Here is a 25,901-nt window from a genome sequence, read left to right as displayed (position 1 = left end):
CAGACGACCCTGGAACTCGGAGGGAGGGGACGACCCTGGAACTCGGAGGGAGGGAAGGAGGGGGGGACAACCCTGGAACTCGGAGGGAGGGAGGGAGGGGGGATGACCCTGGAACTGGGAGGGAGGGGGGCCCATGGCACACACTCTCATTCTCACACACACAGTCTCTCTCTCACAGACACACTCGCACCCAGTCTCACTCTCACTCTCTCTCTGTCACACACACACACTCGCACATTCACTCTCTCTCACAGTTACTCTCACACACACTCTCTCTCTCAAACATACACACTCCGAGGAAAACCTTGCTAGTGCCCGTTTCACTTGTGTCAGAAACGGGCCTTTTTTACTACTATTTTATAAAAGACCTTTTACATGCCTAAATCAACATTTTTTTCTGTTAAAATGGTTTATAATTTGACCTTTTTGCAATGGGCTTTGCACAGGTAACACGCAATCGTAGCATTATCATGAACTAAGAGTTAGTAATAGGGGGTCAAATAAATAACTTAGTCACCAGGCCAATTTGTCCCAGTAACTGCAAGGAAAGAACCAGGGCAATTTATAAAGAGATATGAGACATTTGAGAACAATTTGTGGCTCTGCTCTGCTTTCACTTCTATTTTCTTTAAACTGAGGTTGTGCTTTTAGGAATCAAGCTGATGGTGTCTGTCCAACTGATCTTGACTAGGTCATTTCCCTCTGATTCTGTCAGATAGAAACATAGTTAAATGAAGGCAGATAAAGACCAGTCTGTCCATCCATGCCATCTACTCTCCCTTCCTCTCCCCTACAGATTCCATGTACCTGTCCCAAGCTTTCATGAATTCAGTTAGTTTTCATCTCCACCACCTCCACCTTTTCTGTGAAGAAGTATTTCCTCGGGTTACTCATGAATCTGTCTCCTTTTACCTTCATTCTATGCCCCCTCATTCCAGAGCTTCCTTTCAATTGAAAGAGACTTGCTTCCTGTGCATTTATGCCACAGAGGTATTTAAACATCTCTATCATATCTCCCTTCTCCCGTCTTTCTTCCGAAGTGTACATACTGAGATCTTTAAGTCTGTCCCCATGTGCTTTATGATGAAGACCATTAACCATTTTAGTAGCCACCCTATGGACCGACTCCATCCGGTTTATATCTTTTTGAAAGTGCAGTCTCCAGAACAGTATACAGTATTTTAAATGAGGTCTCACCAGAGTCTTATACAAATGTATCATCACCTCCTTTTTCCTACTGGCCATTCCTCTCCCTATGCACCCAAGCATCCTTCTAGCTTTTTCTGTAGCCTTTTCTACCTGTTTGGCCACCTTAAGATCATCACACACAATTTTTTATTTTTATTTTTTTGTTACATTTGTACCCCGCGCTTTCCCACTCATAGCAGGCTCAATGCAGCTTACATGGGGCAATGGAGGGTTAAGTGACTTGCCCAGAGTCACAAGGAGCTGCCTGTGCCTGAAGTGGGAATCGAACTCAGTTCCTCAGTTCCCCAGGACCAAAGCCCACCACCCTAACCACTAGGCCACTCCTCCACTCCACACCCCGGACCTTCTCCTCTTCCGTAACAAAACTTTTTTGCCCCTTAAACTGTACCGTTCCCTCCGATTTTGCAGCCCAAATGCATGACCCTGCATTTTTGAGCAATAAATCATAGCTGCCAAATTCCTGACCATTTTTCAAGCTTTGCAAGGGCCTTCCTCATGTTATCCACACCATCAGGAGTGTTTACCCTATTAGAGGCAAACCTTACCAGACAGCTCTTCAGCAATATCACTTACAAAAATGTTAAAAAGAATCAGGCCTGAGAACCGAACCTCGTGGCACACCACTGGTAATATCCCTTTCCACAGAGTAAGCTCCATTTTCCACTACTCTCTGTCACCTTCCAATCAACCAGTTCCTAACCCCATCCATAAGTTCTGGGCCTATACCAAGGGCACTCAGGTTATTTATTAGTCATCTATGTGGAACTGTGTCAAAAGCTTTGCTATAAAATCTAAGTTCACCATATCTAGTGCTCTCCCTCAATCAAGCTCTCTGATAACCCAGTCAAAGAAATTAATCAGATTTGTCTGACAAGACCTGCCTGTAGTGAAACCATGTTGCCTTGGGTCCTGTAATCCCCTGGATGCCAAAAACTTTACTATCCTCTGTTTTAAAAACATTTCCATTAATTTACTTACCACAGAAGTCAGACTTACCAGCCTGTAGTTCCCAACCTCTTCTTTACTTCTGTTTTTGTGGAGAGGGACCCCAGAATAAGCCTCCTGTTTCTGACCCTCATCAAAGCCTTACCATACCAGACCTCTTGCTGGGCACCATCTTGGATCCCCATAATCTGTAGTCTTCAAGTTTACAAGCAATTTTAATGACAATATATTTGTGTCTATAACATAGTAGATGACACCAGAAAATGCCCAGCTGGCCCATCCAGACTGCCCAGTTGTACCACAATGCAAGGATGCATCCCAGTTGCAGCTGTAGAAGCTTGGCCGCCTGTAGAATTTCAATCATAATCCATGTCCATTTTTCTTTAATTCTTCCACGGTTCCCTACCTTTCTAAGGGGCCAATGCTCAACGCTTACTGAGTTTGTAAAGTTCCATTTTGACTGGTTTCAGCCCTTGCATGTATGTTATTGTGCGCCTAATGCTCTTTTGGCACTGCCTTTACCATTCGCAAAAGCTATGGCTGAAAACTAGATGCAAATGTATTAAAATGAGCTCATTAGTATTAAAACAAACATTCCATGAGATGCACAAACATTTCTGTGCAATGCACAGAAGGGAGCATCTACCTGTAGCGTTCAAAACTTTCCAGCATGTCCGAGATGTCATTGTATGTGAAAGGGCAGCTTCAAGGTGGTCTGCATTTTTTAATAGTATTTGCATTTTTCAGGTGTGTTAGTCTGAAACAGTAGTGTAACCTTAAAAAAATAAAAAGAAAAGGGTTCTGGTTGTCATACACAAAATACAACAATAAAAAAAAAACAATAAAAAGGCAACCAAAAAATAGTAACCCAACAAGAATCGTCCTTAAATGTTTGCATATGACGCACATTTTTACAGCAGGGTCCAAAGAACAGTTGTTGCCATTTTTCAAGCCAGTTTCTGTTTTTATTTTGTCTTGTTTTGTAGTTTATTTTATTTCCTCTTTTTTCCTGTGTAATGGAGCACATCTACTGCACTCATTTGCCTCCCCCCACATGCGGGAGTTCCTCTGGTTGTTTTTATTGATTCAAAATAAAGACCATGTTTAGGAAAACACCATTTGTGAGAGGACTCTTTTGGATCCACTGTTTGTTGGTTTTGACTTTTGTTTCTCCTGTGGAGAGATCACCTTCTGTAGGTGTTGGTTCCTCTGGCCTGGGCATATACAAAACATTGACACTTACCATGAGACTGTTCTGCGCATATGTCGGGTGCTTTCCCTACTGAACTTCAGGCAGATTTTCTGCACATCTCATTTGCATGCAATTTCCTTTGAGCAATGATCTCTATTCCTCATTCGGTAAGTTGAGCCACAGCTATGAACGCACGTGGCTATTAACGATGACGTTTGAGCATCGGCCCTTGAGTAGATAAGCATTAAGACCCTATATTTACTCCTATACCCAGAGCTCCCAAGTCTTACCTCCAAAAACTAGTAAGACTGCTGTTCAAACAGCCTTAGAGGCCCCCACTGCTTTGAAGGATAGTACCAACCCTCGTCAACCTGCCACAACCAGCTCAGTTGGTTTCTGGAAATTTGAAGTCTGGTGATACCAGCCTGATTACTCCATGGCATGCAGTTTTGTTAGAACATGCTTCATTTACTTTTCATTTGTTTTGCCCTTATTGTGTGCCTCTTGCTTCTGTCCTATAAAGAAGGGAGGATAGTTAACAATACTTCACACACCCCCAACCCTGTTCCTCTTATTGCAATAGAACTTTAGTCATCAGACAAGTGCCATTAGAACAATCCAGTCTACCTCACATTACTTACGAAGAAAAGACACAGATCCTCATTGATCCCTAATGTCTCCTTCGCCTTCTTCCACTTGGAAATTTCTCTCCTTATGCCTTCTTGAAATCTCTACCACCTCCTGTGAGAGTCGTCTGCTTCTTAATTCCATTTTTAAAAACCTTACACACTAAAGTGGAGGGTATAACATTGGCCACTATAATAGGAGGGGAAAGGGGTTAATTTGTAAAATAATATTTTAGGAAATTTGGGATTTTTCTGGGAGTGATATTGAAGTAATGTAATGTAAACGCATTAAGGGTTGGGAAAGTTAGGACATTTGAGAAAAGGGAGGCAATTGGGGGGAAAGAAAATGTTTTGGAAGCAGGGATTGGATAAATATGTGTTGAGGGTGGGGTTAGCATTAGCAGGAGAGAATGAGGGAGACTGAGAGGGAAGGAAAAGTTGTGTGAGGAGAAGAGAGGGAGGGTAATTGTGTGGGTGAAATTCATCCACCTGGCCCACCCTTGTGAAAAATTTGGGTTTGGAATCGGGGAGGTTCTAGGGGTCGCAGCTTGGTTGCAGGGTATTAAGTTTATTTCTGTAAATTTGGGCAGAATTTCAAATCATAGGGCCTAAGTTAGGCCTAGCAATGCTGGTCTCATGTGCATCACCGCCATGAGATGGGGCACAACCCTGTGGTACTGTGGGTCATGGGGTGGGTAATGGGAAAGGTATAACAGGAGGAGGTTAAATGGTGAAGCTAGTACGTTACCATCTAGCTACATTGGTGGTGAAAAAAGTTTATGATAATATGTTTGTAAAAGGTTAAGTTTGTAAAGTTGATGTTTAATAAATAAAGCTGCGGTCAATGTCCTGCCAATTTGAGAAATATAATTGCCTCATGTGTGTCATTGGATTTGGGTTTGTCTGAAAAGTGGCGAATGAAGCTTGCGAATGCCAATGTTATACCTTTGAGGTATGTGTGACTTTGTGCCCTTTTCAATTGAATCAACCATGAAGCATTAGACCACTCCAGAAGCTTTCTTAAACCACATTTCATTCCGTCTACTCCCTCAGTGATGTCCACTATGCTGCTAGTCTTAGCATAATTTACAAAGCAAAAGGCAAACTTTTTCTTTTAATTCTTCTGCAGTATCATTCACAAAGATAGTGAACAATCTGCCCCAGAACAGATATTTGGAGCACTCCATTAATTATCCTTATTTTCTTGGAGTGAATTCCATTTTCCAACTCCCTCTTTTGTCTATTCCTAAATCAGTTTCTAATCCACCGCTTATGGGCCCAGCCCAGGGCTGCTCTGTTTATTGAGCCTTCTATGTGGGAAAATGTAAAGTTTGTTGAAGTTATGTTTTCAAAGCAAATAAGTAAAAATAATCCAATGACTCAGAACATAGTACTCTGAACACCAGATTCCCTTATTTCCCACCCTACAACAAACAGTTTCGTTTACAGTCCTCAAGTTCTAGTTTTTGAGGACTCAGATTTGTGAATAGATCAGAAACATTGTGGTCTGCACATCAACCTCAGCTTTGAATCAGAGTCTGACAGTTTGCATGTTTTTCAGAAGAAATTACAAAGATGTAGGTGTGTTTATAAGTAAATCTAAACCAACAACCTATACAGATGAAGCCAGCAAAACTTTGTTCACAATATGATAGGGTCAGCGTGAACAAACATATGATCATAATGCCAGGCAGAGCTTATTGTAGGCAAAAAGGAAGTGGAACTGGGGGAGGGGGTGGATGAGCTGGAGCACTAAAGCTGGAGCACTAGTAACAAGCTGGATTAGAGTAACTCTTTTCTGTTCTGGTCCAGACTCACTTCACCCCTGCAGGCTGCCTGGAAAGGAAGGACCAGAGTGGAACACCTCTGTTGCTCTGAAGTCTGAAAAAAAGTTGTAGAACTGCTTTTCACTACTACTACTTATCATTTCTATAGCGCTACTAGGCCATTCACCCATACATTATGCCCTGACACCAGAACCATAGAAGCTGCACTATTGTTCAAGGGACAAAGTAACCCCAAGTGGTAAAGGCGGTTAACTTAGCTGGGTTTTTAAAAAGCTTGGATGGTTTCCTAAAGGAAAAGTTCACAGACCATTATTAAAATGACTTGGGGAAAATCCACTGCTTATTTCTGGGATAAGCAGCATAAAATATATTGAACTTTTTTGGTTCTTGCCAGGTATTTGTGGCCTGGATTGGCCACTGTTGGAAACAGGATGCTGACCTTGATGGACCTTTGGTCTGTCCCAGGGTGGCAATACTCATGTACTTATGTACCTATTTCACACCTGTTTTCCAAAATATAAAATGGTTTGGTTGCCATGTTATTCTGTTTGAATGCATAAAACTAAGGGTCAGATTTTCTAAAGCTAATCAAAAATATGAAATTAGTGTGGAAAAAAAAAAGTATCACCTGCAACCTATGTTTTTGTTGACCTTTATTTCTAGGTTTCCAAAATATGGCAGTCTTTCATTTTTGCCAATTTTATCTCTAAGGTGCAAATTCAGGCTAACATGCCTGAAAGTTTCACAGGACCTGATGAAATAATTACAATTATTAACTTGTATAGAGCTTGTAGTGAATCGCTTGTTTTAGCTGATAAAAACCCAGATGCATCAAACCAACCAACAGCAAATTTCAAATTCATGAACTCAGAATAACTTCTTCTTTGCCTATTGGCTGAAATTGAACACCTGTGTAATACTGGCCTGAGGATTGTTACCATCCTGCTGCCCTGCTGAATTGGGGACACAAACTGAACTGACACACTGCTGGGACAACAGATAGGTAATCCAGAGTGAAGGAGTAGCCCACTGGTGGGCTTTCATCCTGGTGACCTGCCTTCAATTCCCACTGCAGCTCACTATGACCTTGGGCAAGTTACTTAACCCTCCATTGCCCCAGGTACAAAAACTTAGATTGTGAGCCCCCTAGGGACAGAGAAAGTACCTGCATATGCCGTGCAGGTCTAGTAGCACTATAGAAATGATTAGTAGTAGGTATCATGCTGGAGTGCAGCACATCTAGATGTGCAACAAATAACCATTTGGTCTTTTGAATAAACTACTTTATGACAAGACAAAGCTGTACTGTATATCTTAATTGTATGGGTGTGTAATTTCCTTACCTTGCCTTGGCACAAAAATACCTGGCTCCAGCTCTGCCTTCGCCAAAGCAAACGGATTAACTACCACCCACCCCCCTCAAAAAATCATGTTTATTGGCTTTGTACTATATTTGCATCAATGCATGGAAACCATTTACTGGAACAAATGTGTACAAAATTCCCTGAAGAAATTAGGGCAAAAATAATGGAAAGAGAGTAAATGAGCCTCAAGTTTTAGATCCTAAAAGAATGACATTTACTCTAGGCGCCCAAAAAAAAATAATGAGTTTCTAAATTTGAAATCTTGTGACCCACCACAGGAAAAAAAAATAAAAAAAAGATTTCTCATAGATTCTATTCTATCCTATGCCCGGTCGGATACTTCATTACACTCAAATGTTGTTTTATTTATTTAATAATTTATCGGCGTCATTTTGGCTCTCTGCAGCCTACAAAGGCCGAGTATAAGTCAGCAAAAATTTAAAAAGTAGCATAATTACAATAGAAAATAAAAAATAAAAGTTATACAAAATATTAAAACAACTATCGCCATTTAAATTAAAAAAAAAAAAACCATAATCAAACTATAGTAAACGAATTCGGCGACCAATATTCGTGATGGCGACTCGAGATATTTAGGGCAGTTGTCGATGTCTTTGCTTTCAGAGGAAGTACAGAAGGAGCTGTGTTTAGAGTTACTTGTCAGAGAGAACCCAAAAAAGGTTCCGTGTGCTTTAAATTGGATTCTGGGTATTCAGAGGCCGAAACTGCTTTGACTGCATGTTGAAACTTCTCCTTTTGTGGTTAGTTTTGCTGTGGTCTCCTCAGGGTTCTTCTAAACGATACAGTGGCACAATTGATAAATTGTAACATTTGACGGGAGAAAAGTCATATTCGTGGTTATAATTTTCAATAACGTCCCCCCCCCCCCCCCCCAAATAATATAATTTATGATGGAGGAAAGAAGTTAGAGCTGCTAAATGTTAAAATAAAGAGTGAGCATTCCTCTCATCTTTTCCTTCACGGATCCAACATAAGAGCGATATGTCACATTTCTTTTTCATTTTCTTTTTTGCTTTTTGGAACTTTGATTTTGTTTTCTAATGGAAGAGCTAATACTCAAACAAGCAAGTGCCTAAAAACATTGCAATATTTACGGTGACTAATCACCGTTAGCAAGAGATCATTGGTAATGTGACTGTTCTCTTGTGCTTGACTGCTTAAATATTTTAAATTTAAATGCTTTACTTTTTGTCTATTAGATTGTAAGCTCTTTGAGCAGGGACTGTCTTTCTTCTGTGTTTGTACAGCGCTGCGTACACTTTGTAGCGCTCTAGAAATGTTAAATAGTAGTAGTAGTAGTAATGCCTGAACCAATACAGTTACGAGAGGCAGCTGCTTCAGCCCAAAAGCTATGATTGGAAAAAGCTTAATGGGATCAGGTAATTGACTAGTGAAGCCAAAAATGTTACCTCCAATTAAACAATCAACAGCTCCATACATCACCCTAATCATCTTACTTCTTCCAGGGAGCTGCTATCAAACCGAAAAGCGGACTGCAGTTGTCAAAGAAACCACTTCCTCTGGGCTCTGAAAATCAGCTCCCAAACCCCATCTCTAAAGCATTTATTCAATTAGTCTGGTGTAATTAGCAAATAATGGAAAGTCTGTAGTAATGCAGATTCCACAAGCACCTAAGGAAAAATCAGACCTTGATTCCACATCACTATTTATCTTTAAATTCTATTCGCTTCAATGTGTTTGCAGGCATATTTTTTTTAATATATATATAATGTTGGCAGTTAACAAAAGCAGCCTTTCTGCTTGACCTGTTAGCTGAAAAAAATATGATTAGGTATAGTCTCACTGCACTGATTTTATGCAGCTATAAAGAATCATCACTAAACCTTCATTTGAGGTTTTGAAAGCATAAATCATAAGCAAGTAAAATAATGGAAATATTTTGTTAGTGTAGTTCCTGTTTTTGCGTTTTTAATGTCATCTCGAACCTTCTTTTACCACAATAACACCTGCATTTGTTCATACCGCAACTGGCGAACGCCGTTGCGGTACCATGTAAGCCACATTGAGCCTGCAAATAGGTGGGAAAATATGGGATACAAATGAAATAAATAAATAAAATAAATCTCTCTCTCTTATAAAAATATTTAGTTTTCATTTAAACTTTTTTTTCACAGTCTCGAACACCGACAGCTATTGGGGGGTGGGCACAGCGTTTTTTCGAAAGAAAAATACAAAGGAAAGGAATTTTTATATCACAAAATAGGAAGAAAGAGTGACAACAGCTTTAAGGAAGCAGACTGTTTAATGGCAGGAATAGAAGCTGCAAAATAAAATAGTTAAGCACTAAATCTATATCGCCAGTAAAACAAATAAATGGTAGAAAGGAGCAAGTTGTTATTAAAAAAAAAGTACTGTATACATAGTACTATTACAAATAGCCTTTTTTTAAATCAAGAAATATACAAGGAGTGACTTGCTATTGAGAAATAATTTATATCCGTTTCTTTCTCTCGCACTATGATATGCAAAAGAAAACTATTACAGCAAGTATTACCACATTTTTGTGGTGCCTAAATGGAAATATTTGTTGAGAAATACATTATGAAAAAAATTTCTCAATACAAAGATTTTTAAAAAGAAAAAGAAATATTTGTTAACGATTGGTGCATTTTATAATAATTAGGTGCACTGAAAAATCTGAAATTGTACAAATAAGAAGACATCTTTTGAATGCCTATTTCCCCTGTTTCCTTTTATGTATCCTTCTTACCTAACAAAAATTTTCAATAAAATATCCTTAAAAAAAAAAAGAAGAAGAATCTGGAATAGAATCTGTGTAGACATAGTGTTGGACATCCAAATACGTAAATAGCCAAGGAAAAAGCGTCTTCAGTTCAATCAGTGGTTTATTTATTGTTTCAGATTAACTGAAATATTTACATTGGAAAATAAACATATATATTGAAATATATTATTTGCATTTGCAAATATCTGGCAATTTACCCTCCTCTAAAATATAAAGGAAAGCAAAATAGGAAGGAAACTTCTATGGGGAAATAATTTGGTATGTAATCATTTATGTAACGAGTACATATAAATAAAACCTCATATTGCCAAATCGTGACGCATCTACAATAACGACAGAAGCCCTTGGGAATTCAAGTACCTTATTAGTGAAGAAATGTTGCAGTTACTCAATATGTAATCAGAGAAAATGTTTAGCAAATAAAAACCATATATTATAACATTTTGTAATTGTTAAATAAGGCTTTGGGTTCATGCAATTTTTTTCACTTGCATTTGGGGAACGGATAAACTGCTTTACATTGTAACATATTGGATACATATGCAGGTTTCGATGCCCTCGGAGAAAAAGAATAATCCAAAAGAAGATAAATTTAGGATAGGCGAGGCTTTAAAAATGTACCTAATAAAGTTATTACTTTTACTTTTGTTTATATTGCATGTTTTAATTATGGCTGTCTGATTACTTGTGATATATAGGATGGTCTTTTTCAGCTTTGCGGACAATAAATATTTTACATAAGTAAAATAAATATGTTGTAATAATTTTATTAATATAAAGTCAGTAGGGAGGATTGAAACCAATATGCAATACATGCCAGTTGGATCGTCCTTGACCAACAGCCTCAGTGCCATAGGATTGCCTGAGGTACAAATGAGATTGTAAACCCTCTTAGGCAAGAAATTAACTACAGTACCTCCAGTTCGAATTTGGAAAAGACCTAATAAATCTAAAACCCAAATCCCAAACTTTCCTCTGCTTTGATGTACTATTATAACGTAAACAAGATACCCTAAGTCTGTGTGATAGTAACAGATAAAGACCTGAACGGTCCATCCAATCTGCCCAACAGTCACATTCATTATCAATTCGTAAGTGATTAAAATGAACAATGAAGGTGACATTATACACTTGATTATGGTCTTTCTTTGGCCTTTCTAGGACATAGACCATACAAGCCCGCCTGGCCCTGCCCTTATGTTCCAACTGCTGGAGTTGCCGTCGAGGCCCTCTCCAGACTGTTCGTCTTGTCATTCGTGGGACACAGACGTAAAAGTCTGTCCAGCACTGTCCTCATGTTCCAGCCACTGAAGTTGCTGTTTCCATGAAGTACAGAACTGTATGGAAGCATTTTCTATCGGTATTCTGCAAAGTTCAACCGGAAAACTTGTCATCTGTTTGACTCTTCCCCCCCTCTCCCGCCCCCCCCCCCCCCCCCCCCCCCGAAAGAAAGTAGGAAAGAAGACCAAAGGGCTATCATGTGATTACTCAGAGTTGATGTAAAATTTTTGCACAGACATTCATAACCTGTAAAAGTGAGTGTTGTTTAAAGAGTCAAAGTACAGCGTATAGCAAAATCGATACCTTATTAGCTTAGAAAGAGATGTGAATTTCAAAGGCCACTGAACTTAACGACCAAAAATATAAGTACATAAACCAGAAGATTAATCACACACTGTCATGCAGAAATTGGTGCAATTCTTCCAATCATTAACGTTTTGCTTACAAAAATGTGCTTTTTGTGTTTGTCTTTCTGCTAAATGATAACCGTTTTCAAGTTGAATCCCCTGATAAAAACAGTTAAAAACAAGAACAGGGTTGTGTTGTAAAGGTCGTACATGCTGATTCAACATGAAATAGTCAGCCTGCAAACAAATCAAACCCCACAGGATTCCACAAATAACCCGCTAATAGTAACAAAATGTTCACAGGGCAGCACAATAGAAAAAAAACACACAGAATGCTTCCGTTCTTATTCTCAGCTGGTAAAAATGTGCTTTCCTGGTTTAGTTATGCGGACATGGTATTTAACTTTGAGCTCCTAGGAGTATCTTCTTCTTCCGTAAGGGTTATTCGTTTGTCAGGCTGGAAGCCTTTTGCTGGCCCTTGAAATGGCCGGAAGCGGATAAGGTGTTGAGTTCAGTTAGAATATTTTTCTATAAATTGTGGATTTTTTCCTAAGAAGCAAACTGCAACCTATCTTTTTTGTGTAATATAGCCTTCCCCAGATCTTAGCTAGTATACTATTAGACCGATGTTTTGACGATTCCCAGACTTGCACGGTAATGACAGTAAGGAGTACTCCTTGAAATATAATACAACGAAATAGAATAAAGGAAATACTAATAAGTGTATTACTCCACACGACTAAGGCACTCATAACAGTAAAGGATAAAGTGAACATTTTACCTTAAAAGAAAATCTGTTTGGCACCTCGATTCTGGGTTGGACCTGCGGGAGAAGAGGCTGATAGCATTAAATATTTTTTTTAAAACCCTTTAATATTATGAATTTGTTAAGAACTGCACCTATGGGCATTTCAATAGGAGAAGCATTTATAGTTTCTGCAACACAGAAGTTAGATACAATGAAACATAGCACTCTCCACCCCAAAATTACCATCCCTTAACAGTCCCCACTGAAACCATGAAAAGCAACCCCCTCTCTTGCCACGGACAACGTTGCTATTTGTGCACACTTACATGGAGGGTTTGGAAAGAATTCATGAGCCATGCTTGATCTCTTTGCTTTCCACATTGCATTACATTATTTTTAATTATACTCTTTCTTGTTGAGGAACATTTATTCTTTCCAGAGCAGAACTTCCACACCTGTCATGGTGATCTCACAACTACTTTGAGTATTCAATATACCCACAATGAGTATGCATGACAGTAAGCTGAATTGTAAGTTTTATGTCAAACTGTACCTTCTGTAAACTGCCTTCAGTGAATCTCTTCATAAAGGCGGTTAATAAATCCCAATAAATAAATACATGTGCGAGAAAATAAGTCTCGTTGGCTTCTGTTGTTTGTTTCAAGTATTCTTCCTCCTAACCTGTGAAGTATTTTCTGCTTATGTTTGAGACTTCAGACTGTAGCCAGGGGCCAAAAGGCTTACAGTTAGTGCGAATTAGCTTTTCAATTTTGGCATGACACATGAATTGAATGGAAATGAAGCGTTACAAGCCAAATTGACTTCTGTTGACAGAAAAACTCTTTTTACCCAGAAACGAATAATTATTCAATTTAACTACAGGCCTGTTCTTGAAAAGACATTTCCAATAAGAAGTGCAGGTACTTTTATGTCACAGTCCAGCTGCAACTTATTTAAAGTGACAGTCAAATCTTTCAAATACTTTAGATAGTGCGAGTGGGATATAAATACCGAAAATAATTAAAGTTTACAGTGGAACCTGTTTTTGAAAGCTCATTCTTTTCTTAAATTTTATTCTTTATTTAAATGTGGATTTTGCTCACACCTTTTTAGTAGTGGCTCAAAGGTGAGTTACATTCAGGTACACTGGATATCTCCTTGTCCCCTGGAGGGGACCCAGGCATGCCCAAAATCACAAGGAGCAATTTGAAGGGCTACCTCTGGATGTCAAGCCCAGTGCTCTAACCACTAGGCCACTCCTCCACTCCACTCCACTCTACTGGTACTGTATTATTTCAGAATCCTAAACGAGGCATCATCCTTCTAATTCTATAAAAGCCACCAAAAATTGTAAACACAAATTTAGATGCATGCTCAATTTGCATGTGCAATTTAATTTAATAATGAGTCAATTAGTGATAATAATTAGCTTCCTAACAAGCAATTATTGGCGCTAATTCAAATCAATTAATATGTATGAGTGTAAATTTAGGAGTGTGATCCATGCGTAAGTTTTTCACATGTCCTGGAAAAGGGGGTGCGGAAATGAGAGTGTTATGGGTGATGGTTGTTTTGGGGTGGAGCATGGGCATGGATTCAAGTTACATGCACAATTATAGAATACAAGGGTTCCGCATGTAAATTCAGGCAGGGGCATGTGCACCACATTTTCGTTGGAGCAAATAGATGCACCTAAATTTATGTGACCCCTATGCTTAAGCGTTATTCTATAATCTATGCCTAACTTTAGGTGCAGCTTATAGAATAGCGCTTAAGTGTTTTTTTTTTCATGCCAATATCTTAGGCACAATGTATAGAATTCACCCCCATACTGCTATTTTTATGCATCCTAAAGATAGTTCCCTCGGCTGCTACAACAGATCCTGTGTCATGGCACTTCATGCGCTGATCGCATCTGGTACAGACAGTTTGGTGACAGGCATTCTTTCACTTCCATAAACAAAAATATTGCAGTTGTTTCTAATAGTAGATATTCAAAGCATTCATTTAGGTTTGTATGGGAAAAGAAAACTTTGTTGCTCATTTTGCCCAAAGGGCCTTAGTAGCTAAGAACTTATTTTTCTGATTACTGAGGTATCACCTGCCGAGAAGTAGACAGGCAAACCTCAACTTTCTTCAGTGCATTGGGAGGCAGTGGGCTGGCAGTGTAGGGTTCTGGTTAGCTAGAAACAGGTTTGAGCCCCACTGCCACCATTCAGTGTATGGTTTTGATCAAGCTGCTTCAGGCCTCAGTGGTCATCTGTAAATTCCGATATGAAGCAGAAGAACAGGGAATATATTACAATAATTTAACTTATTCCATATTGTAAAGTTGGAAGGTGCACATCAACATGTTGACTTCAACCACCATGGAAACACCTGAGGATCAGACTCTCCCAAGCCTTCCATCATTGAATGGATGGGAATGAGACCACTGAGATCAACCTGTGGCCTGTGGAAAGGGGCTATTCCTCCCTCTTGAGACTTCTTACCTCCTCCAAGAGCTGCCAGAAAACAGGTTGAAGTTCCCCTCCAATGACATCACCAGCTTCCAGCCCTAAGACTGATGTGCCCAGGTGCTGCCACTTGGAACGATCAGAAGTGGTGGTATATGATTTGGTCTCTGTTACATAAGGATGTAAATAGCTTGGTTTCTTTGTAATGGTAGAAGCTGATTAGTATGGGGTATTGGTAAACTGTCTTAGAAACAGACAAAATAGAAATGTGAATGCAATGAATAAATATTTGGAGAACATATACATTTTTTTATAATTTGTAGTAGGATGTATTATACTTTGTTTTGGGGGGTTTTCTATCTTATCCTACTTACAATGTATTTTATAGTGCTGAATTTTGTTATTCTATTGAAGAAATCGAAGGAGCTGGGATCGTCTTCCTCTTAGATACCACCCCCCCCCCTTAGGCATTCTTACATATCATTACAAATAAGCAATGACACAAACATGTGGACATAAACCAAGGCTGCAGCTTTGTTTATTGTCACGATAACTATTAATTACAGTAGGAATGTCCTACACCCAAACTACAAACTTAGGAGAATAAAACTAAAAGGCCCCAGCCGCATGTCATGACGGCTGAGCAACCTACATTGCCAAATGAAATCCACCACCCCCACCCCGCCATAATTAGCTAGGGTATAAGGAGCAAGGCATGGACTTCCATGCTCCCAGAATCCAGGTCCCATGACCCCAGCTTGAACTTGAACGTCTAGCACTTATTTTTGTTCAGTGCTCATCCCCCATGATCTAAAACCAAAGTAGCTCAGGTATCTACAGGCTGCAACAACCACACATCCCTCTAGTTTGCAAATGTTCTTTACTGTCTTTTCTTTGGTTCCAGCCAGGCAGCACTCTTTGTCTCATCGCACCGTCTGGCCGTTTACGTGTGTGTGTCCATGCACACATGAGAGACACAGCCTTTGTGCCTTTTGCAGCCTCTATGTTAGAACCACTTCCCATCCCTGCTCCTTTGTATTCTCCCTTCACCTCCTTTTTCCTTCCTTTGCACTCTGTTCTCTCCCCTCCACCCCTCCCTGTGTTCCTTCCCCCATCCCTTCTATCACCTCTCATTAAATCTATCTCCTTTCCTTTCCCCCTTTAAGCTGTGTAGGCAGTGTAGGCACCTACATGCACCCAATGCATGCAATTCAGAGCTAACACCCGGCTACTGCATGGCCTGGGCGGTAATTTCGTTTTTTACTTGCGTCCACTACGCGCACCGGAAAATATATATATATATTTTTTGTTGTTACATTTATACCCCGCGCTTTCTCACTCATGGCAGGCTCAATGCAGCTTGCATATTGTATACAGGTACTTAATTGTACCTGGGGCAATGGAGGGTTAAGTGACTTGCCCAGAGTCACAAGGAGCTGCCTCTGTGCCTGAAGTGGGAATCGAACTCAGTTCCTCAGTTCCCCAGGACCAAAGTCCACCACCCTAACCCCTAGGCCACTCCTCCACTTTTCTGGAGCACAGCACTAACCAGGCAGTAATCGGCATTGTATGCACACTGATTACTGCCCAGTTAATGCATGAGAGCTTACCGCTAAGTGAATGGGTAGCGGTAATGTCTCAAGCCCAAAATGGGCATGCGACAATTTTCATTTTGCCGCACGTCCATTTTCGGACCAAAGAAAAGGCCTTTTTTGCAGATGTGCTTAAAAATGGACCTGTGCATGTCCGATACACATGTCTACACCAGCGCAGGCCACTTTTCAACACACCTTAGTAAAAGGACCCCTTAGTTTCATATTAGCTCCTCTTCAGGTGTCAGGGCAATGGCTCCCTGCCATCTGTAGCTTCAGTTTCCAGTCACCAGTTTCTCTTTGGGTGGTGGGGTCTGGGCTCTCTGCCATCCAGGGCTGGTTTAACCATTAGACAGATTAGGAGGTCACTTAGGATGGCAGCTTCTTGACAGTTGCTGTTAAAGTAAAATAATAGATCCAGACAGTCATCCAAAATAAAAAAAATTAAAAAAAAGCTTGTCTCTTGCCTACCTCTGGTCCCATTTTATGAAGACCTCCCATTCTGTCTCTGAAAGGGTGGGGGAAGTTTAAGAGATTAGGCCCTTTGTCTTTGATAGCTTGTCACATTATCATTTAAAGCACAAGCCTCTGAACATGGATTTGAAGGACACACATCCACAGTTCTCCCCATGTAGTAACTCCACTCAGATAATGCACCAAGTACCTTAGTTTTATGAGTTGTGCAATAGATGGTCTGTGTTTACTCAGGTTTATTGTCCTACAATTACCAGCATTAGATGAGGGAAACACAAATCATGAGCATCATTTATTTTTCAACTTTTTATAACATAATTGTTAGGATAAATCCAATCTATCTATCTCTATATTTATTTATCTATCTATCTCTGTATAACTAGCTAGCTCACTTTTCTTCAATTAAAACAAAGCTCCTGTGGGTCCTTCACACAAATGGTCACATGCCGGACATCAAAATCCCTTTTGGGAGCTACAAACTCTCCCTTAAATCATAGATCAGAAACCTTGTGGATTCAGTATTTATGCTGGTTCCCCAAATCCAAGCAACCTCCAAGACCTGCCTCTATCATCTGCAAAAACTATGCTGTCTCTCTCTGTACATTGAGAAGGCAAGACTTCTCACAGTGGTTCATGCCTTGATAACATCAAAACTGGATTACTGTAATGTACTCTACTTTGGCCTGACTACAAGGAGTTTGCCAGTGCTGACTCAAGGGGCTCTGGCATCCTGAGCCAATTGTTGCTCTTTTCCCCCACCCCCTCCATTCATCTGTATCAGCACCCTCCCTGCCTTGCTTGCTCAACCCCCTCCTTCACCAGCAATAGCTTTACCTGCTCTTTTACAGTGACAAGAGCAAATCGCCACCACTGCCCCAGGTTTAAACACAAGAGCAAGAGATACATTCTCATGTTTAAAAACCTGAGGCAATGCCAATGGCCATATAGAGCGTACAGCAAAGAGAGTAAAACACATTCTCACTGCTGTGAAGGCTGAGCTGGTAAGACAGACTTGTGGTGCTTTTGAGCTTTGGTGCCCTAAGCCAGTGCCTCACCTGGCTAGGCCCAACATTAGGGGTGAGCAACAAGGGCAATTGCCTTGGGCCTCAATGTCACAGGAGGCTCCAAGCCTATCTAAAGGTTGGATCCCCCTCCCCAGCATCTTCCCTGGGCCCCTCATGTCTAACATTGGCCCTGGACCTGGCTCATGCCTTTAACCAACTATGGGTTATCACCAGTGACATAGCTACAGGTGGGCCTGGGTGAGCACAGGCCCACCTATTCTTGGCTCAGGCCCACTCTGTCTGGCCCCTACAACAGTAAATTGGTGGCTGCCTCGCTACCCTGTCCACCACCCCCAGATCTGGCATTTGCCCCCACTCAAAGCCAGGCAATCTCCCCCATCTGAACCCCCTTCCTCATCTACCTTAGCATCTTTGCCAGCAACAGCAGCAGCAATGCACATCCGCTGCCTCGATAGGCCACAGGGGCTTTCCCTCTGCCACATCCTACCCTCACTAACATTACTTCCTGTTTCCTCTCTGGCGAGAAGCAGCAGAAGGAAGCCTACGGGGCCCATGTAGGTGGCAGATCTTCATTGCTGCAGCCGCTGGAAAAGGTGCTGACATAGAGCGGGCAGGGGGCAAATGCCAGATCCAAGGGAAGAGGAGAGGAAGAGAGATGCAGGACAAAGGGAGGGGAGTTTTGGAAGGCCTACTCATCTGAATTCTGGGCCCACTCAAAATGCTAGATCTGACTATGCCCTGGTTTCCACCAGTTCCAATTGATTCAGAATGCTGCAGCAATATTGATAAAAGACTGGAAATGACATGATCACATTGCACTATTTCTGCTAAAAACCTACATTGACCACCAACAGGGGGCAAAATTTAGAATTCTGTTTCTGATCATCAAGGCCCTTAAAGGAAATGAGCCTAACACTTGGAACTTTACAGCCATAATGGAGCAAAACCAAAACTTCTAGGGCAAAAACTTCAACGTTTTGGTCTAGACCTATTTATCTAACAAATAAAACACAAAAAGGTGCCTTAAATGACCAGATAACCACTGGAGGGGTTCAGGGATGACACCCCTTACTCCCCCAGTGATCCCTGACCCCCTCCCACCCACAAAAAATGTGAATAAAAATAGTCTTCACCAGCCTCTATGACAGCCTCAGATGTTATCACCAGGTCCGTTAAAGCAGTATGCAGGTCCCTGGAGTAGTGTAGTGGTGGGTGCAGTGCACAGACAGGTAAACCCAGGCCCATACCATGTGGTAGAAAATGTAAGCCCTCCAAAACTCACCAGAAACCCACTGTCCCCATATATAGATGCCCCCTTCACCCATAAGGGCTATTGTAGTGGTCTACAGTTGGGGGTAGTGGGTTTTTGGTGGGTTTTGGAGGGTTCAGCAGAGAAGGTAAGGGAGCAATGGTGAGATGAGTACCTGGAAGCATTTATATGAATTCCACAGCAGTGCCCCCTAGGGTGCCCCATTGTTTTCCTGGGATGTCTGGGGGATCGGTCTGCTAAAAATGCCGGCCCTCCTACATCCCAATGGCTTGATTTTCTGCATTTTTAACTTGTGCGTTTTGGTTTTTTTTTTTTCAAAAATGGCCTAAAAAGATAAATGCACAAAGCACAAAACCTTGTTTGAAATGGTATTTTCAAAAAAAAAAAAAAGATCGACATTTGTTTTTCAAAAATGAGTATATTTCTTATTCAGATTTGGTACATTTAGCACAAAACGTCCAAAGTCTGACTTAGACACACTATTGAAAATGCCCTTCTAAGACTCTCCCAAGGGATATCCCTAATCACACCCTCTCCATAGGAAATCACTTAGGGGGTCTTTTACAATGGTACACTAGATTTTTTAGCATGCACTAAAAATTAGCACACTGCGTAAACGCTCATAATATTCCTATGGGCATCTACACAGTTAGTGAGTGCTAATTTTTAATGTGCACTAAAAATGCTAGCGCACCTCTGTAAAAGGGGGCCTTAGCCTGACACTCACCAATGAGCCTTGTCCAGAGTAGCCACCACACTCTGGAATGCACTCCCAGAAAGACTTTTGCTTAACACAATGCCCCCCATCACATTGCTTCCAGTGCCCCCTCTCCCCTGGAGTCTCTCTTTCCCTCTCGTCTGTCCCCCTTCCTGCGAGTCTGGCAGTGCTCCCTTATCTATCTCCCTCCCCCATTGTCCTGTAAAGTCTATCTTAGTTGCTGGCAGCAGCATGACTGGCTGCCTTTGACAGCAGTGGTGTGGAGGTGGGGAGGGAGGCTGTGTGTGGTGGTGGTTGTAGCAGAAAGGGGGAAATGGATGCTGTACGGGGCAGGGCCTAGCCAGTTTCAGTTTCGGCTTTAGTTTCGGCTGAAACCAAGCAGCGGATATCAGCCATAGATTCAGTTTCAGCCAAAACTTGAAGAGATGGCTAAGGTGAAATATATTAGAGGTCTATAAAATATTGAGTGGTGTGGAACAAGTAGACGTGAATTGCTTGTTTACTCTTTCCAATTGAAAAAAAATTAGAGAAAATATTTCTTCATTTAGTGTGTAAACTCTGGAATTCATTGTCAGAAAATGTGGTAAAAAAAACAGTTAATATATTAGGGTTTTAAAAAGGTTTTGGACAAATTCATAAAAGAAAAGTCCATAAGCCACTATTAAGATGGACTTGGGAAAATACACTGTTTATATCTGGGATAAGCAGCATAAAATCTGTGTTTACTCATTTGGGATCTTACCAGGTACTTGTGACCTGGATTGGCCACTGCTGGAAACTGGGCTTGGGGGACCTTTGGTACTACTACTACTACTAATCATTTCTGTAGCGCTATTAGACTTACGCAGCGCTGTTTGCATTATATGCAGGTACTTTCTCTGACCCTAGAGGGCTCACAATCTAAGTTTTTGTACCTGGGGCAACAGAGGGTTAAGTGATTTGCCCAAGGTCACAAGGAGCTGCAGTGGGAATTGAACCCAGGTCACCAGGATCAAAGCCCGCTGCGTTGTTGGAAACTGGTATTGAGGGACCTTTGGTCCTTCACAGTATGGCGATGCTTATGTTCTTGTGTTCTTAGCAAGTCACATACACAAGGACTAAGGACTTGCTCGCCACACATGCACTTCTTCTGACTCCTCCTGTAATTTGTCCTTAAGTTGGTCACCCTTATCTTCTAACTCCTGCTACCATATCTTATCTGTCTACATGTTCCATTTCCTCTTACCCCTTATGCTGTCTATTATCAAGCCTTTAATGGAAGAAACAACTAACTAACTTGTACACACAAGGACTAATACTAGCTGGACCTGCTTATCCACTCCTTCTCTAGCTCAAATCATTTTTCTGAACCTTTTCTGACTTCTGGTGCAATTTTTCTTAAATTAAACACCCTCATTTCTATTTAAGTCCTGTTAATTTATCTTATCTGTCTATATGTTCCACCTCCGCTTACACCCTATACTATTAAGATGTTTTCATGTATATTGTGCTGACATTGTAAGTAGCAGACTGTGCCATAATGTGTATTGTTATTTGAATATTTTACTGCTGTAATTGTCTATTGTCTATGTTCTGATTATTCTTCCTGTACACTTCCTTAGGTGAATTTATTCAATAAGAGGATAAGTAAATCCTCATAAATAAATAAATGCAGACTGAAATAATATATTTGGCTACAAAGGGATCAGTTTAGCAGAAAGAAAAGCAAGATTATTTTAAACATAGAAACAGCTTCTTATAGAAGTGGAAGGGGGTATAAAACTACAATCTAAATCTAAACTAATACAATATAATCTGATGTTTATATACCACCTTTCTTGTCCATAAAAAGTCCCCTAAAGTAGTTTACTGCACTATGAAGATCCATAATCAAATGCATAATAAATACACATTTATACATTTTGAAAATACATATTGCTATTATGCAGTAAAGTGCCACAAATAAATAAATAATGCTCAACTATAAAATAAATATTTTAAAAAACAATATTGATATAATCCCAGCAAGGATCCCACTCTCATTGTGGAAGCCTACTGCAGGCTTTATTCTCCTTCACAAAACAATCCAGTCATATATTAAAAACACCATTTTGAATAACTACAGCAACTTAATCTACTACTGCATATCTCAGCATCAGTCGCATGTAATTGATTTATTCTCTGCCAACAATCCTTCATGCCCAATAGTGTCGACAGCAAACCTCCCACCCCTGCCCTACAGAAAACATGAATATAGTCTTCTGCTCCCCGGCCAAACTGCTGCGGTGGGGGGGAGAAAGGAGGAGAAAGAAAGAGGGGAAAGGAATGTCATAGTCGCCATGCAATGGTGACACCTAGTGGCCAGATTGAGGTCCCATGGTCACAGGTTTCCAAAAGAAGATCTGGTGGCTTTCACTGCAGTGACAGGACTAATGAAGTTGAGAGAGATATGCGGGGGTGGGGGGGGGGGGATCCTTCAGTGGTTGCATATAAAGTTTATGGTGCCACAATCCAACCCCAGTTCCCACTCAGTTGAAAGCCCAAAGGAGTAAGAGGAAACAGGGGCCAAAATTGTATCTATTACTTCATTTTCTTGCGTTCACAGCTGGTGCAAAGCACAGCAATTAAACCGATTACTTTCTCACATAAATACAATCATTACCCCCACTATTTATGGAATGTCATTGGTTATTGTTTCAAATTTAAAAATCCTGATTCTGGCTCATAAAGTGTTAAGGGTTCCCTTTTGGTCAGCTTTGTTAATCTTCTATATGCCAGTCCAGGCATTGCATCAGTCTCAAAATCGTTTCTTTATTCCCCATCTGGTTAGGGCTAGATGAGACCCATCACCCAGCATTTTTTTTTTTATTTGCCGCCAGCAGTCTGGAATAGTATATTGCAATATCTTAGAACAGAAGTAAATTTAAAGACTTTTAAAACTGGGTTGAAATCCTATTATTTTTCTCTGGCTTCAGTGATATTCAGTCAGCACCAATGGGAGTCGGTGGGTGTAACTGGGGACCTAGGAGGTAGCAGAAAACCTGGCACCTTTTGTAATTTTCTATCCTTTTCCCTCTGTTATAAGATATTATATACTAATGTTTTCTGGTGATTAATTTTAGATTTTATAATGTTAGAAACTACTTTGATTTTATAAACGATTAGTATAGTACATTTTTAAATAAACATAACTTCTGTATGTTTTCAAGTTCAAAACAGCAGATTGTTTGGAGATAAGAAAAGTAGGCTTTAGAACAGTAGAGGCAGTGCATGCATATCTATCTAATGGATATTCATGCTGGATATCCTGATAATGACTAGCTACATAACTCTAGAGAACTCAGTTGAAAACCACTGCTTTAGAGTTCTGTACAACCCCTCAGATTCTGTATAGAGCGCCTAGAGATCTGCGCCAAAATCAGCGTGAATTCTATAACAATGCACACAACTCAATTGGCTTAATAAGCGTTAAGAACAGCACTTAATGAACACTAATTGGCACTGATTAGAATTTAGGCACACAACTCGCTAAGTATATTCTGTAACGATGTGCACTGAACTTCTAATGTGCGCAGGCAAAAAGGGGAGTGGTTATGAGCCAGGATATGGGCATTTCATGGGTGTTCTGAAATTTACATGCCTACTTATAGTATACTAGTGCAACCAAGCCCATTTTGTCAAAAATGAAACGGGCCCTAGGAAGGCTCTCATCTAAGCGATTTCTCCTCTCTCCCCTGCCCTCCCCTCCATGTCCCACAATTCTTCCCTCCCCTCCCATCCCCTCCGTGTCCCGCGATTCTGACCTCCCCTCCATGTGCAGCAATTCTCCTCTGCCCTGCCGTCCCCTCCATGTGCCACGATTCTCCCCTCGCCTCCCATCCCCTCCATGTCCAGCGATTCTCCTCTGCTCTGCCCTCCCCTCATATCCCAGGATTCTGGCCTCCCCTCCATGTCCAGCAATTGTCCTCTGCCCTGGCCTCCCCTCCATGTCCTGCAATTCTGGCCTCCCCTCCATGTCCAGCGATTCTGACCTCCCCTCCATGTTCAGCGATTCTCCTCTGCCCTGCCATCCCCTCCGTGTCCAGCGATTCTCCTCTGCCCTGCCCTCCCATCCGTGTTCTGCGATTCTCTCCTCCCATCCATATCCATCGATTCTCCTCTGCCCTGCCCTCCCCTCCCCTCTATGTCCCGCAATTCTGTCCTCCCCTCCATGTCCAGCAACTGTCCTGTGCCCTGCCCTCCCCTCCCATCTATTCGTAACATCCTGACATCAGCTCACCTCCAACATTCCCTTCCCTCTCACTGTTCCGCCCTCCTCTGACATCATTTCGTCTTTATGCGAGGGCGGGACAGTGAGAGGGAATGGAACGCTAAAGGCTTGCTGATGTCAGGATATTACGAACCCAGACAGACAGCCAGCCATAGAACATTGACTGTACAAATTATTATATTAGATGGCCCAGTGCACCTAAATCTAGGCACACTGGGCCATATTCTATGCCATGTTTTCATTGGTGTAAATGGATGTGCGTAAATGTAGGTGCTGAAATATCAACTAAGCATATTCTATAATTGGTACCTAAATCTAGGTGCCGATTATAGAATATGCTTAGTCAGTACCAATTTCAGCGCTGATATTTTAGGCACCATATATAGACTCTCCCCCAATATCTGTACCTGAGTATTACAAATAAAAAGATTCTAGGAAACCCTAATAAAGTCGTTCATCTGTTGTGATGTGATTCCTGATTTGAATCTATAAATTGGCCACTGGAACAGGTCCATGGCCATGGTCTAAAGCAACTATTAGTATACTTCACTGTATACAGTAAGGACTAGATTCTATACATGGATGTGAACAAAAACTACACAGCATCAAACATATAAAGGGCAAGTGACCGACTCACCTGCAAATGCGCAGTAGAGTCGGAACGCTGAGAGTGTAGAAGTCCAAGCCCCGCCTCCACCAGCAGTACAGCCCAATAGGGAGGAGGGCTTGGACATGGGCGTGGAAATCAGAGTAGGAGGGATCAGGGAGGTAAGGAAGGGGCGGAACTGAGGGAAACACGCTGGGGGGGTGGGCAGGGGAGAGAGCAGGGCTGGTGGACAGGGGGGGGAGGCCATAGGAAAACAAAAAACTAGCTCGTTGGTACGGGCTTAATGGCTAGTTATTATATAAACCTCATCTAAAGTTAGGTGCAGTTTATAGAATATGCATATTGCCCATTGCTGTCACCAAATTTAGTCGCAGCCATTTATGCCTACTAAAGCCTGATGTAAAAGTGCATGACTAATTTAGGCACAGATCAGGCATATTCTATAACACTACATGTAAATTTTAGGAATGTCAATGACCCACCCATGCCCCTCCCATGACCACGCCCCTTTTGAGATCCACACAGTCTGATTTACATGCATTGCTTTATAGAATACACAGGGCCACGTTTACTAAGCCACGCTACAGGCACGTTATTGCTTTTAGTGCATGCTAACCATTAGCACACCCTAACTGTGTAGGCACCCACAATATTCCTATGGGCGCCTATGCGCTAATTTTGTGCACACGCTAAAAATGCTAGTGCACCTTAGTAAACAGGGCCCTAAGCGAGCTATGCATGTAAATCCTAATTCGTGCCAATTAGTACCAATAGTTGTTAGCATTAAATTATTAGCACTGATTGGCTTGTTACCCAATTCAGTTCTGTGCACAAATCGGTTACACATGATGATTTCCATGTGGAACTCTAGTCGCCATATATAGAATCCAGGGGAAAGAGTCTAAATAATCAAAATTAGAGGTATTGAGAAACAACCACTTCCCTACAGACACAGGGCTTCTCTCAACCCAGCATTCCTCAAAGAAGTTCCAACCCAAGGCACAGGGAAGACCCTTTTGAGCCTAATTCATGAAACCTTTTCTCCAGTTCCATATCTATATGGGAATAATGTTTCAGAAATGATATCCAGTGTTTCTACATATATTCAAGAACTGCAATAGAATCCCCCCAAAAATCTATAAATCGATTATAGTTCCATTAGTTTCTATTTGACGATTCCTCTTTGGCAAAATGTAAATCTGTATCCAGAGTAAAGCCCCTTT

This window comes from Microcaecilia unicolor, chromosome 5 (genome assembly GCF_901765095.1).
Source record: "Microcaecilia unicolor chromosome 5, aMicUni1.1, whole genome shotgun sequence".
Taxonomy (NCBI): domain Eukaryota; kingdom Metazoa; phylum Chordata; class Amphibia; order Gymnophiona; family Siphonopidae; genus Microcaecilia; species Microcaecilia unicolor.
Note: the sequence above shows the minus strand (reverse complement) of the source record.